Source organism: Impatiens glandulifera, chromosome 5, assembly GCF_907164915.1.
Source record: "Impatiens glandulifera chromosome 5, dImpGla2.1, whole genome shotgun sequence".
NCBI classification, from domain to species: Eukaryota; Viridiplantae; Streptophyta; class Magnoliopsida; order Ericales; family Balsaminaceae; genus Impatiens; species Impatiens glandulifera.
In genome coordinates this window covers 33,294,513-33,309,026 of record NC_061866.1, presented here as the reverse complement: position 1 = coordinate 33,309,026, position 14,514 = coordinate 33,294,513, and positions in this window count along the sequence as shown.

Here is a 14,514-nt window from a genome sequence, read left to right as displayed (position 1 = left end):
AACTCGCGTCCGGGATTCTCATATACTTGCTGATACGATCACGAGTTCTGAGTCTTTACCAGAAGGCGAGCCATAGGATGAACTGGTGTCGAGGGATAATCTTCGTTGACCATATAAGAGGATCCTATTCTACTTTCTATGCTTTTTCCCGGGTTACCTCCCATATTTTCTTCGATACTAGCTTCCCATTGTCCTCAGCTTTCCATTCATGAATATTCGGTCTATCGTGTAGTTATATATTACTTATATGATCAAGAATTCACTGTCCTTCTGGATATTTTCTCAAGAGTGAGTCCCAATTCTTGTTCCTTAATGTCTCTGATATTATCTTCTGTGCAGTCTCTTCTGATACAGATATTTTGAAACTCCTCCTTGTGGATGATAGGCTGGTTTTCAAACCAGGGGTCGTGCCACAATAGAGTGCATTTCTCGTCCCCTAGCCGGATGTCATAAAGATCTACATTCTTTGATTTTGTTTGTTGATCATCTAAATTAGTTATTTCTATTGTCTTATGATTCTTAGAATGAGCTTAATCATATAATGACTTAGAAATTGTGTACATGTACTCTAATTGTATTCGATTTCTAAGCAATGAAATGAGTTTTTGATAAATGAGTGATTAAGATCTATGAATTTCTATATTGGTTGTTGATGTCTTAGACAAATTCTAGTTAACCTAGATTGAACTGATTTCAGATTTTGATAAGTCATTTGAATCAAATAAATTAAAGTGTTAAAGCTGAAAATTTATTTAAAATAGTTTGAGAAAAGGCAATTTGATCTTGATCCTACGATCCAAATGCTTTGAAAACTTGTCAAAGTTCAATAACTTGTCTAAAATTGTAATAAGTTGTTTGCATCTAATTTCAACATATTCTGAAATTATGTCCACTTGTTTCAAATGGTTTAGAAATAGTCTTTATCTTATTAGATGAACACCACTTTTGCAAGAATGAAGTTCAATATATGGAAAATGATGGTGTTCACTTGTTTGCAAAATTCTAATTATTTGAACTCTAATTTAATTGAAACATGACATAACAAATATTATGATTTAAAACATGTAACTCAAATGGCTGGAAACATTGCTTTTTTATTAACGAGTTTTCAAAGAAATTTTGAATAGTTTTTTTCTTCGTTTAAATACTCGACAATGTTAATTTAAAATTTTATTGTCCTTATAGTCTTTGTTATAGATCTATAGCAGCTTTAACAAACTATTAATTTTCTACTAAATGTGACTTTATCCTCTTTGTCTTTCACTCCTTAAATATTTGTTTCGTTTATCAAATATTTTCTCTCATACATTCTTTGTTATTGGAAGGCTCCCTCATTTCAATCTAGAATCTTTTATTGTCAATTTTTTGAATTATACGAACAATTTGACTTTCAAGATTAATAGTCTCTTACCGTTTCTTCCCTGATCGACCAACGACATATGAATCAACACTTTAAGTTTATGGATTATTGTCTCATACAATATTTGTTATAGATCTACAATGTTAGTTTAATAATCTCGTGCGTAAAAATGAGGTCTACATTATCTCATCCACTATTCAATTATCTTTTCCCTTGTTTCTCAATTATTATTCTTTTCGCTGACTCATCTTTCTTAGGTGGAAAATGTGCCACTCATCATAATCTACAATGTAAGTTTAATTGTAAGTTTATGGATTAATTGTCTCATATTATATTTGTTATACATCTACAATCTATCTAAGTTTAACAAGATAATTGAAACTCTATCATGCAGACAACCAGCAACAAGCATGGTTTCGGGGATTAAGCATCTCACCTCTATCTTCAAACCAAAGGTGATGATAATTTTTATCTCGGTACAAGGATCACTTCCTTAAATATCCTAAAGTGTCATAGGATCACTTCCATCACTACCCTGAAGAGTCAATCAAACGAGAAATATAGGTTATGTCGTATTCAGATATTATTATCATCTATTTGGCCAGCCTGGGCGATAACAAGGTTCGTTGGAATAGGAAATGTATCGGAACTTTTTTGAGGATCGGTTTAATGGGGTGGACTTTCATATAATGTCTTAGTCTGTTAGTAATCCATGTTAATGACCAACACGCATTTTCGGCTAGTGAATAATTAAGTTCATATTCAGTCATTCTTTTACTCACATAGTACATAACAATTTCGAGTTTATTCTCGTTTCTTGATCTAGTAGGCTTCCCATGAATATCTTTATTACACTGTGAGTATAGACACCTTATTTTTAAACCCCAAATATTTAAAATAAATGTACTCAGTCTAGCATGATTATTATAGCATGATTATTATACTTGATTGATAGAACAAAAAAGCTAAAATAAAAAGTTAATTTGCGAACCAACCATTTTTTTGCTTATTCTAAGTTCATTTAAACATCAATTTTTTTATTAATACACCAAATCTGAACCATCTCACACCTTTAATACAATCAACTTGAAAAATGGTGAATTTTAGTTTAACATTACTTTTTTTTGCTTTCGAGAAAGATACCATCCCAAGCTATTCCTTCATATTCAATTTTAAATTTTTAAAAATTGAAGTATGTAGAGTTATCTACAATATAATTAGTCTAAATCTTTTTTTTGTAGACTTCTCTCATATTCTTGTTTGAGTATTATACTTCGGTGATATCTTTTCTTGTCATTGTTATTGTAATTCACCATTAAGAGTAAATACTTTGTAATAGTGAACTTCTAAGGTGCTAGACAAGACTTTGGTATAACTATTACAATATAATGAATATATTTTGTTTATCTCGTTTAGTTCTCGTGATTATATTATTGGGGCATACAAAGAGGAAATGAACAAATATTTTGTAATAGTTATTAGTTGGTTTTCCCAACAAGTGGTATCTTAACATTTTTTTGGACTAATATAATTTTTTCTGTGCCAAATGTAGGAGCAAAATTCAATCGGGATTTATCTAACCTTGACGTATTTTTTGGTTTAGAAATGTAAGATGCTAGATTTTATAATTTGTAGAGATTTTTTTGGGTCTGTTCAAGGTATAACAAAGTCAAACACGATGAAAAATGAAGATTGGGAAATTATGAATTGGAAAGAAGCTTCTACGATCATGCATTGGGTTGACCAAAATATCCTTCACCACATTGTAAAAGAAAACAACGCATAGACTCTTTGGAAGATGTTTGAGTCGATGTTCGAGAATGGTTCTTCTAGGAAAAGTTGATGATAATTTGGCGACTCATGCTTTTATTTGTGGAACCTAGACTTATTATATAAAATCTACATAAGTTAATTAGTTTATTGGGTTTGTCTTGGCCGGACGAAGAGTTATTTAGGTTTTATTACCTTAATATGTATCCTATAAATATGTTATTGTTAAGGGTTTATATGGTAGAAAATATTTTTAGAGAGATAAACAGTGTGATTCAAAAAAAATGTATTCATTTTTCTTCTTCATAGTGAAATTAGGTCGCAACAGGAAGTGCATGTAGCTCTTTTAAGTGTACCACTATAAATATATGTCTTCTTGTTTTCTTACTTTTCTATAGATCGTTTTAAAAGGTCAGATTTAGGGATCCAATTCTTAACAACTTCTTTTAGAGTTTCTAGGCTATATCGGAGCATTTGAAACAATGAAAGGCGAGAATAGTATTGGACATGACATTGAATGATTCAATGAAACAAATTAGATATATTGGACGAAGCATATTGAATATTATCTCTACAGAAAGAAACCTCATTTTGCTTTGAGTGAGAAATCAGAGATGATAGATGAAGCTAAATAGAAATTCATACTTATATGTGATTGCATTTATTGCATCTGGATCAACTTCACCAGTGCTAGTTGCCCCTTCATTCTGTTTTGTTGGGTCAAATTATTTTGACTAAGTGTTGAAATAATTTACCCACTGATATTTTAATGATGAAATAATTTATGTGTTTTGATACAGGTGTATTAAGACAATATGTTATTAAACTTGGATCTAATGAGGGTCATTAGATCGATTTTGATCTCCATTCGTATTAAGTTAGACGCAAGTCTAATGAAATTAGACTTTCAGTCTAACTCAACGGAGTTAGACGGGGCAATCTAATAGACGCATGAATTAGACGTGAGTCTAATAGAATTAGACATATAGTCTAACTCATCGGAGTTAGACGTGTAAGTCTAATAGATGTGTAAAGAATTAGACGGGTAGTCTAATGAATACACGGAATTAGACGTGAGTGTAATAGAATTAGACATACAGTCTAACTCATCGGAGTTAGACGTTTAAGTCTAATAGACATGTAAAGAATTAGACGGGTAGTCTAATGAATACGCGAAATTAGACGTGAGTCTAATGGAATTAGACGTACAGTCTAACTCATCTGAGTTAGACGTGTAAGTCTAATAGACGTAAAGAATTGACGGGTTGTCTAATTAATTGAAAGTTAGACGTGAGTCTAACTCCTTTAAATTAGTCTAGGATAGAACCGGAATTAGACGTGATAGTCTAACTCAGTAGAGTTAGACGTACCGGTCTAATGGTTATGAAAAAATTAGACGGGTTGTCTAATTAATTGAAAGTTAGACGTGAGTCTAACTCCTTCAGATTAGTCTGAGGTAGAACCGGAATTAGACGTGGTAGTCTAACTCAATGGAGTTAGACGTACCGGTCTAATGGTTATGTAATAATTAGACGGGTTGTCTAATTAATTGAAAGTTAGACGTGAGTCTAACTCCTTCAGATTAGTCTGAGGTAGAACCGGAATTAGACGTGGTAGTCTAACTCAGTGGAGTTAGACGTACCGGTCTAATGGTTATGTAAAAATTAGACGGGTTGTCTAATTAATTGAAAGTTAGACGTGAGTGTAACTCCTTCAGATTAGTATGAAGTTGAACCGGAATTAGACGTGGTAGTCTAACTCATTGGAGTTAGACGTACCCGTCTAATGGTTATTGATATTAGACGCGAGTCTAATTATATTAGACCAGGCGGTCTAATAGACATTTTTCATCAGAAGGAGTTGACTTATTTCATTAGACTGATCCGTCTAACCTAAATACGTCTAATGCTCTGTTTAAGCAGTACGCTTGAATCTAGCATTTCTCCTACCCACGTGCTATAGTTGTACCCTACTTCTGCTCCACTTTCCTGTGAAGATTAGTACAACAGCTATATGCATCCAATTAAGGAATGCCACGTAAGAGAATTTTCCTGACATTACCCGTTTTGCAGGTACATCCCTGATGGAATATTCGGCGCACTACCAGTTCGGTACGGCCACGATCCTTGTGCTCAGAGCCTGCTGTGTACAATGGAGGCTTTCCAATGGAAGAGCGTCACGTATCATTCTTGAAGATTCGACCGTTAGCTCCTGATTAGTATTTAATCAACCCTTAGAGCAACGGACGAAACACATGTTTTTTGCCTTACGAACAAACATTCTGATTTTACAGAGAGAGACTACTCAATCATCTTGCTTCATACTTTCTTTCTTGAAGCTTATTTCTGATTGTACTGTGTGTGAATCGAGAGAGAGAGCTAGAATCAAAAACAGCATTAGCTGAGTGATATTCTTCATCTTCTTGTAAATGTAACAGAAAGTGTTTTGTTCAATAGTGAGCTAAGTGTGTGTAAACTGTATTTGATTCTCATCATATAGTGAATCCTTCCGGTGGTTGGAAGAAGGGGTGACGTAGGAGAGTTTCTCCGAACATCCATAAACAAACTGATGTGTTCTTCATTTTCTGTCATCTTTTCATATTTCATCTTGTGCTTCAAACTTAAGTAAACAATTCCACCTTGAATCCATTTCAAGTGCTTACACAAGTTTGCGTAGAATAGAAAGCGAATTAAATCCTTAACATGATTTCTTTCAAACTGTTTTTATAAGCCTTCATTCTTAGCCAGACTCCTCGTCTCTATCGATAAAGCCGATCCTATCAATTGGTATTAGAGACCTGTTTCTATTCTCAAGCCTTTCCTGAAAAATATCGAACATACCCAAAGATGCCAGTGCTATAGCCATTCCAACTTTCTCTCGCGAAAACTACATTGTTTGGAAGAAAAGAGTTCGTGCTCATCTCTCTTCTCTTCATGATGACATATGGAGTGTTGTAACAGAAGGTCCTATCAAGATTGATAAGGAGAAGGCCGACTGGACTGCTAATGAAAAGAGGCAGAACAACCTTAACAACATGGCTCTCGATGTTCTGTACAGATCTCTCGATGACAGTATGTTCAACTACATCATCGAATGTGACACTGCCAAAGAGGTCTGGGACAGACTCACTCAACTGTGTGAGGGCAACGAGCAAACCAAGGAAAACAAGATCATGGTTGCCACTCAACAGTTCGACAGCTTCACAATGCGTCCTGGTGAAACAATGAACCATTTCGACACCAGATTCAGCAAGATTGTCTCCTGTCCATCTTAGGTAAGACCTATAGCAACCGGGAGCTTGCTATCAAGGTCATGCATGCTCTTCCAAGGGAATGGGACATAAAGACTATGGCGATGAGAGAATCCAAGGATCTGAACAAGATCTCTTTCTTTGATCTCTTTGCTGACCTCAAGGCCTACGAGTTCGAGCTGAACTATAGGATGGAAGAATATCAACCCTCGTCCGTTATTATTGCCAAGGCGTTGGTGACTGTTGAAGAGCCACCAACTGCTCTGGACGTGAAGATGGCAGCTCAGCAGTTGAGCAGTGATGCCATGTCTCTCTTTGTGAAGAAGTTTGGCGACTTTATGAAGAAGAGCAACTCTAACTCAAACTCTTCAAATTCTAATGATTATAGAAAATATAAAGCTAATGTTACTTGTTTTAACTATGGTATTAAAGGTCATTATGTATCGGAATGCCGGAAGCCAAAGTGTGAAGATGCCAAGGAAGATGGAAAAGAGCTGAAGGCTCTTATGGCCGGTGACGGAAAGAACAAAGGAAGCATTCGTGGCTCATACTTCTCATCTAGTGAGAGCGATGAAGAAGACGTGGCTTGCTTCATAGCCAGAGAAGATGAGGAAGGAACTCAGGAAACTGAGGTATTTGATTTCTCCTCCGAAAGGTTTTCAAGGGAACAACTGGTAGCTGCACTAGATGAAATGGTCATCGAGTACAGAAAGCTAGCAGAATCTCTAAATGAAACTAAATCTTCATCAGATTTAAATGAACCAAATCGGTCTAAAGAGGAAGAGTCACATGTTTCTGAAAAGAAAATTGAAGAGATCTCATCTGAAAATGAGATGCTCAAGGAACAGATTCAAACCCTTTCATCTGAAAACAAAAGGCTTAACTATGTTGTCTATGCATGGACAAGGTCTGGTGATGCTGTCAGATATCAGATCAGCATGTTGAAACCTGCTGGATCTAGATCCGGATTGGGATTTGATGGCAATGATCCTAACCTGTCGTACAAAAAGTTAAAGCCAAATAACAAACTTAAGCCAATAAGTTTTTTCAAAGGAAGTATGACTGACATTGAATCCGATCCTACTCATGAAGAAGTCGCTCTTAAAAATGAAATAGTTTATGTTCCACCAACTATTAGTTGGCTTAAAAATAAGCTTGAAAAGGCTAATAAGTATGGTAACTTAAAACCCGACTCTAAGTCAAGGAACTTTAAAAGAAAACCTTCTTCAAAAGTCAAAGGATCAGTGGCTAGCAGGAAGTCATCTACTAAGTCAAAATCTTATGCATTAATCACAACACAAAATGGGAAATCCATCAGAATAACTCAAATATGGATTCCTAAGGGACTAATTGATCGAGGACCCAATTGAGTATGGGTACCAAGATTTGTAAATAGTTTATTTTGTAGGTGATGCAGGAGGATAGCAGGAAGGAAGCTAGAAGAGTACTCATCTGAGTACACAGCTTGGAAGATCAATAATGGCACTTGCCATTCTGGAAGAATATTTTTTTGTTGTTATTAAAAACTCTTTTTGGTCATTGGACCACAAAAATTATTTATAAGACTTTAATGTCCATGTTCATTTTTGAGCAGAAAAATTTCTTTGGAATTAAAGATATTCTCTAGACGAATATCCTTAATCGGTCTAATTAGACAAGGGTGTCTAAAAGAAAAAGTATGTACTTAGACGTATTTTTGCTCACAATTCATACATCTAAGTCTATATGTTGAGATTTTATATCCACGCAATTAGACGGACACGTCTAATAGACGGACACGTCTAATAGACGTTAGACGTTTTTACGTCTTAAGCAAAAGGATTCTCACGTCTAATAAACACACGTCTAACACGTGGTGTTTATGCGGAATTAGACGTACACGTCTAATAAACATTAGACGGATTTGTTATTTACACGGAATTAGACGTATGCATCTAATACACTCATCCGTCTAATAGACGTCGTGTTATTTGTGAAGTAAGAAAAACGTCTAACTACGTGCCGATTAGACTCATCAGGGACAACTGTCACACGCTGAGAGCTATCTGTTTTTCCCGCTCAAAATATCGAACAGTCATCTCTTAATAACATGAAGACACGTGTCTATCAAGTTTAAACAAAATGACTAATATACCCTCATTTTTAATGATTACTTCTTGAAAAAGGACGTCTAACATTTATTAATGGGTCATACCCCTAGAATAGACGGTTATTTAGTATTTCCATGATTCATCTATATAAGGACATTCCTGCATGAATTTGAAAACTTTCAATCTCTCGAAATTTCTAAGAACCCTAGTTTTCTTGCATTTTTCTCACTAAAACTCTCTAAAATATCGTATCGATTCACATTCTCTCAAAATTGTGAAGATAATCACACTCGGTCATTGTACTTTACAGGTGGATTTTCCATCGGTGTACTCCTATGATCAGCCAGAAGTGGTGAAGATATTCCAAACCCTAGAATATTCTGGGTTGAGGAAGTATCTAGGCGGACCGTTCATCTTCTATGAAGATAAAGTTCGTGAGTTCTTCAAAACGGCGGTTATGGTGGATGATTCCATCGTAGCAACCGTTAATGGTAAAGAGATCTCATTTGATGAAGTGGTGTATGCGGAGTTCTTTTAACTTCCAACGAAGGGTCATTTGTTCGACTTGGTGCTCTCTTCTGAAATCATGGAGGAAATGAAGACCTCCTTCTCCGCTGACGGTTCTAAGATCCATGTGAATGGATATAAGAAGGTATTCAAACCCCACTTTATTCTCCTAAACGACGTGGTGGCGAAGGCGCTGCAAAGGAAGTCCGGCTCTTTCAATCTCTATAGTCAAGACCGTTTTGACTATATGTGCGCCATCTCCAAAGGAATCCAAGTGAACTGGGGTCATACCCTGTTCCAGAATCTGTGTTACTCCATCTGCCATAGTAACAAGGAGAGTATCCCCTATGCGGCTCAACTAAGCCACCTGTTGAAGTTTCTGGGGGTTCCTGTCGGCGAACCGGCGCAGATTAACTCTACAAGAGTTTTTACTGCTTCTACGGTTTCCAGCACTCTAATCAGAGAGAAGAACAACCTTGAATTTGCTTCTGGGGCCTCTAGTTTCCAGACTGGTGGAAGGCCTTCCACTCGATCGAAGCCCTCTACTTCTCTTATTTCAACAGGGGCAAAAAGAACCAGAACCGTGAATGAATCGGAGGCCAGTTCCTCCAGCATGAAGAGTCCAAGTTAGAAGGACACGAAATCTGACGATTCAAGGGTAAAGCAAGGTCGAGGCGTACTTGCTGCAACCCCAATGACATCTCTATCTACTCCCTCAACTTTCCTGAGGAAACCTTCGAGGTCCTGTGCCTCAAAGGAGAAGAAGACAAAGGCGCCCCGTGCGTCTAAATCCGTTAAGGTAAAGTCTTCTAAGTCTTTGGCTGCTGTGCCAAAATTTGTTGTTCCCGAAGTGGAACAAGTTGAATCTGTTTTCTCTCCCTAGAGAGAATCTGCTGAAGGGCCTGTTGTTGAGTCAGTCGGTCCAAATGTTGAATCTATTAACAGGGCGGAGTCCCATGTTACTCAATCTGATCAGGTAGACGCCGGTGCTACAAAGTCGTCCATACCAGAACAAGGTGTTGTTCCTACCCTTGCTGCTGGTGAACCCATCATTCCTGCTCCCAAGGATTCCTTGGTGGTTGGAAAAATCGTTTGTAGAGAGCTTCCTGCTGAGCTTTGTTTGAGACCTCAATCGGCCTTCGAACTGTTGCGAGCCAGGAAAGGGGCAAAAGGAATCGTTATTGGTGAACCAAGACCTGTTCCAAAACCTGTAGAGGTTGTTGGAAAAGGGAAGTCTATTACTCTTCAAGCTCCTGAGAAGGTGTCTGAAGCAAAATGAATCGTTGATCTCATCTTGGATCAAGTAAAGGTTCTTTCATTTGAGAAGTTAGGAATCTATGATTCCTGGTGTACTGAGAGGTTGTCCTCTAGATACAATGACTCTCTGTCCAATGCTGCCATAACGAAAGAATGGAAGAAGAGAGTGGAAAACGAGAAGAAGGTCCTGAAGTGGGCAAGAACTTCAGATGTGGCTTATGCTTTGAACAAAAGAGAGTTGGTGGAAGCTTGAATTCTTGGGAAAACCCTGTTACCAATATATGAAGCCAGGAAAGAAAACTTCAACCCTGACGCAAGAGGAGCTGTTGTTGAAGCTAAAGTGCTGAAGAAGTTGAATGTTATCTTGGAAGGCTATGTTTTCGCTTCATCCAGATACATTCATGGCGCCGATTGCTCTGGCGCAGAACCGCTCAACGTACAAGAGGCCATGGATACTCCAAACGCCGATGAATCAGATGCTGCTCTCCTGATCGAATTCAGGACCCTGTTTGCCGAAGAGAGACTCATTCAAGATGATTATGCTCAAGAGCTTCCCAATGAAGATGAAGCAACGGTGAATGTTCAAGAGCCTGAACAAGCTCTTGTAACAAATGTTGAAGAAGTAATTTTGAAAGATGTAGCTGAGGAGGCTTTGAAAGCTCCTATTGAAGAAGAGGTGCTTATAACCCCTGTTGCGAGACCAGAGGGTGTTCAAGAAAAACTGGCCGAGGCAACTCAGCCAGAGATTGCAAGAACTGAGGGGGAACCCTCTAAAGAGAAGAATGATGAAGAAGAAAGTTCCTCGTCTGAGGAGGAACAAGATGATCAACCAAAGTTTGTTAAGATCTACTTATTTCCTGATGGTGTTGCGGGAAGTATTCACGAAAACATAACTACTCCCCGTCACTATTCTGGAAGTTTGCTCGAAAGATTCGAAAGGGTCCAAAGAGAAGTTGACGATGAAGAAGCTCAAGAGAAAGCGGCTAAGGATGCTCAAGTTAATCAGCCTGAGCAATAATTGTAGGTTCATACAAACTTTAAGCCTATTCAAAGTATGGCTGCAGATTCTGAAGAAATGTCTTCTCACGAAGGTCCATCCGCTGGAGGAGATAAAATGTTAAAATCAATGAGGTCTATGCTTTCCTCAATGCAGAAGACCATGTGTCAGTCAATGATCTCCAGGGAAGAAGATCTTAACTGAGATGGATAAGACCCTGAAGATGAATACGTATGAGACTCATGTCTCAAATGTAAAGTTTTCAAAATTTGAACAGAAATACTTCAGCCACCAAACTGAACTGTTTGACATTGAGAGGAAAATCAATGATGAACGCCACAAGGAAACTTTGGATGAATTCGCTTTGGTGAAGAATCAGCTGGTAGAAATGCAAGGGTGCATGAGGAGAAATGACAATGAACGACAAGCTTTTGCCGAGAACCTTGCCAGAAAGTTTCAAGCTAAAGAAGATGCTTTAGGAAATGCTGAAAGTGCTCAACCTCGACCTGTTCAAGGTGAGTTTAGCAGAAGGAACGATGGCGTAGCAACCGGGACCAGATCCAGGCGTGCCCCAAGTTCTGATGACAACCCTAGGCCAACCAAGAGAGGTGGTGGTCGAAGTAGTTCTAAGCGCGGTGGAAGAAATGGTGGCGGCCGGAGTAGGTTGTCTAATGCTGATCAAGGTGGACGTGGCAGCGTTGCTGAGCGTGGAGGAAGATCAAATGCAGGAGGTCGTGGTGGTCGCGGCTATCCTCACTTCATGAACATGCTTCCCGGGCAAGAAATGAGTCCAACCGATCCTCGAGTGAAAAGGGAAGAACAATGATCTCTCTTCTTTTACTCTGTTTAAACTTTATTGAACATGGTTTTGATAAGTCTTTCGAATACTGGTTCTTTTGAATGATTGGTGTAAGTGAACAAGGTGGTTGTTTATTTATTGGATAATGCATGTCATATTATATGTATGCAGGTTTGCAATTTCTTCATCAAAAATGGGGAAATTGTTGGGTCAAATTATTTTGACTAAGTGTTGAAATAATTTACCCACTGATATTTTGATGATGAAATAGTTTATGTGTTTTGATACAGGTGTATTAAGACAACATGTTATTAGACTTGGATCTAATGAGGGTCATTAGACCGATTTCATCTCCATTCGCATTAAGTTAGACGCAAGTCTAATGAAATTAGACTTTCAGTCTAACTCAATGGAGTTAGACGGGGTAGTGTAATAGACGCATGAATTAGACGTGAATCTAATAGAATTAGACATACAGTCTAACTCATCGGAGTTAGACGTGTAAATCTAATAGACGTGTAAAGAATTAGACGGGTAGTCTAATGAATACGCGGAATTAGACGTACAGTCTAACTCATCGGAGTTAGACGTGTAAATCTAATAGACGTAAAGAATTAGACGGGTAGTCTAATGAACACACGGAATTAGACGCGAGTCTAATAGAATTAGACGTACATTCTAACTCATCGGAGTTAGACGTGTAAGTCTAATAGACGTGTAAAGAATTAGACGGGTAGTCAAATGAATACGCGGAATTAGACGTACAGTCTAACTCATCGGAGTTAGACGTGTAAGTCTAATAGATGTAATAATTAGACGGGTTGTCTAATTAATTGAAAGTTAGACGTGAGTCTAACTCCTTCAGATTAGTCTGAAGTAGAACCGGAATTAGACGTGGTAGTCTAACTCAGTGGAGTTAGACGTACCGGTCTAATGGTTATGTTATAATTAGACGGGTTGTCTAATTAATTGAAAGTTAGACGTGAGTCTAACTCCTTCAGATTAGTCTGAAGTAGAACCGGAATTAGACGTGGTAGTCTAACTCAGTGGAGTTAGACGTACCGATCTAATGGTTATATTATAATTAGACGGGTTGTACTCCTTCAAATTAGTCTGAGGTAGAACCGGAATTAGACGTGGTAGTTTAACTCAGTGGAGTTAGACGTACCAGTCTAATGGTTATGTTATCATTAGACGAGTTGTCTAATTAATTGAAAGTTACACGTGAGTCTAACTCCTTCAGATTAGTCTGAAGTAGAATCGAAATTAGACGTGGTAGTCTAACTCAGTGGAGTTAGACGTACCCGTCTAATGGTTATTGATATTAGACGCGAGTCTAATTATATTAGACCAGGCGGTGTAATAGACGTTTTTCATCAGAAGGAGTTGACTTATTTCATTAGACTGATCCGTCTAACTGAAATACGTCTAATGCTCTGTTCAAGCAGTACTCTTGAATCTAGCATTTCTCCTACCCACGTGCTATAGATGTACCCTACTTCTGCTCCACTTTCCTGTGAAGATTAGTACAACAGCTATATGCATCCAATTAAGGAATGCCACGTAAGAGAATTTTCCTCACATTACCCGTTTTGCATGTACATCCCTGATGGAATATTCGGCGCACTACCAGTTCGGTACGGCCACGATCCTTGTGCTCAGAGCCTGCTGTGTACAATGGAGGCTTTCCAATGGAAGAGCGCCAGATGTCATTTTTGAAGATTCGATCGTTAGCTCCTAATCAGTATTTAATCAACCCTTAGAACAACGGACGAAACACCTGGTTTTTGCCTTACGAACAAGCATTCTGATTTTGCAGAGAGAGACTACTCACTCATCTTGCTTACTGAACTTACTTTCTTGAAGCTTCTTTCTGATTGTACTGTGTGTGAATCGAGAGAGAGAGCTAGAATCAAAAACAGCATTAGCTGAGTGATATTCTTCATCTTCTTGTAAATTGAACAGAAAGTGTTATGTTCAATAGTGAGCTAAGTGTGTGTGTAAACTGTATTTGATTCTAATCATATAGTGAATCCTTCCGGTGGTTGGAAGAAGGGGTGACGTAGGAGAGTTTCTCCAAGCATCCATAAACAAACTGCTGTGTTTTTCATTTTCTGTCATCTTTTCATATTTCATCTTTTGTGCTTCAAACCCAAGTAAACAATTCCGCCTTGAATCCGTTTCAAGTGTTTACACAAGTTTGCGTAGAATAGAAAGCGAATTAAATCCTTAACAATATTTCTTTCAAACTGTTTTTCATAAGCCTTCATCCTTAGCTAGACCCACGTCTCTATCGATAAAGCCAATCATATCAGAACCTATTAGTGTGTTATGTCATACTCCCACTGTCATTGTACTTCAAGTTCACGAGTCGCCAAATTATAATCGACTTGTTCTTAGAATAACCCTACTCGAACATCAACTCCAACTTCTTCTAAAGAGCTTGCAAGTTGTCTATTCTACTATGGTGGAAAATATTTTGGT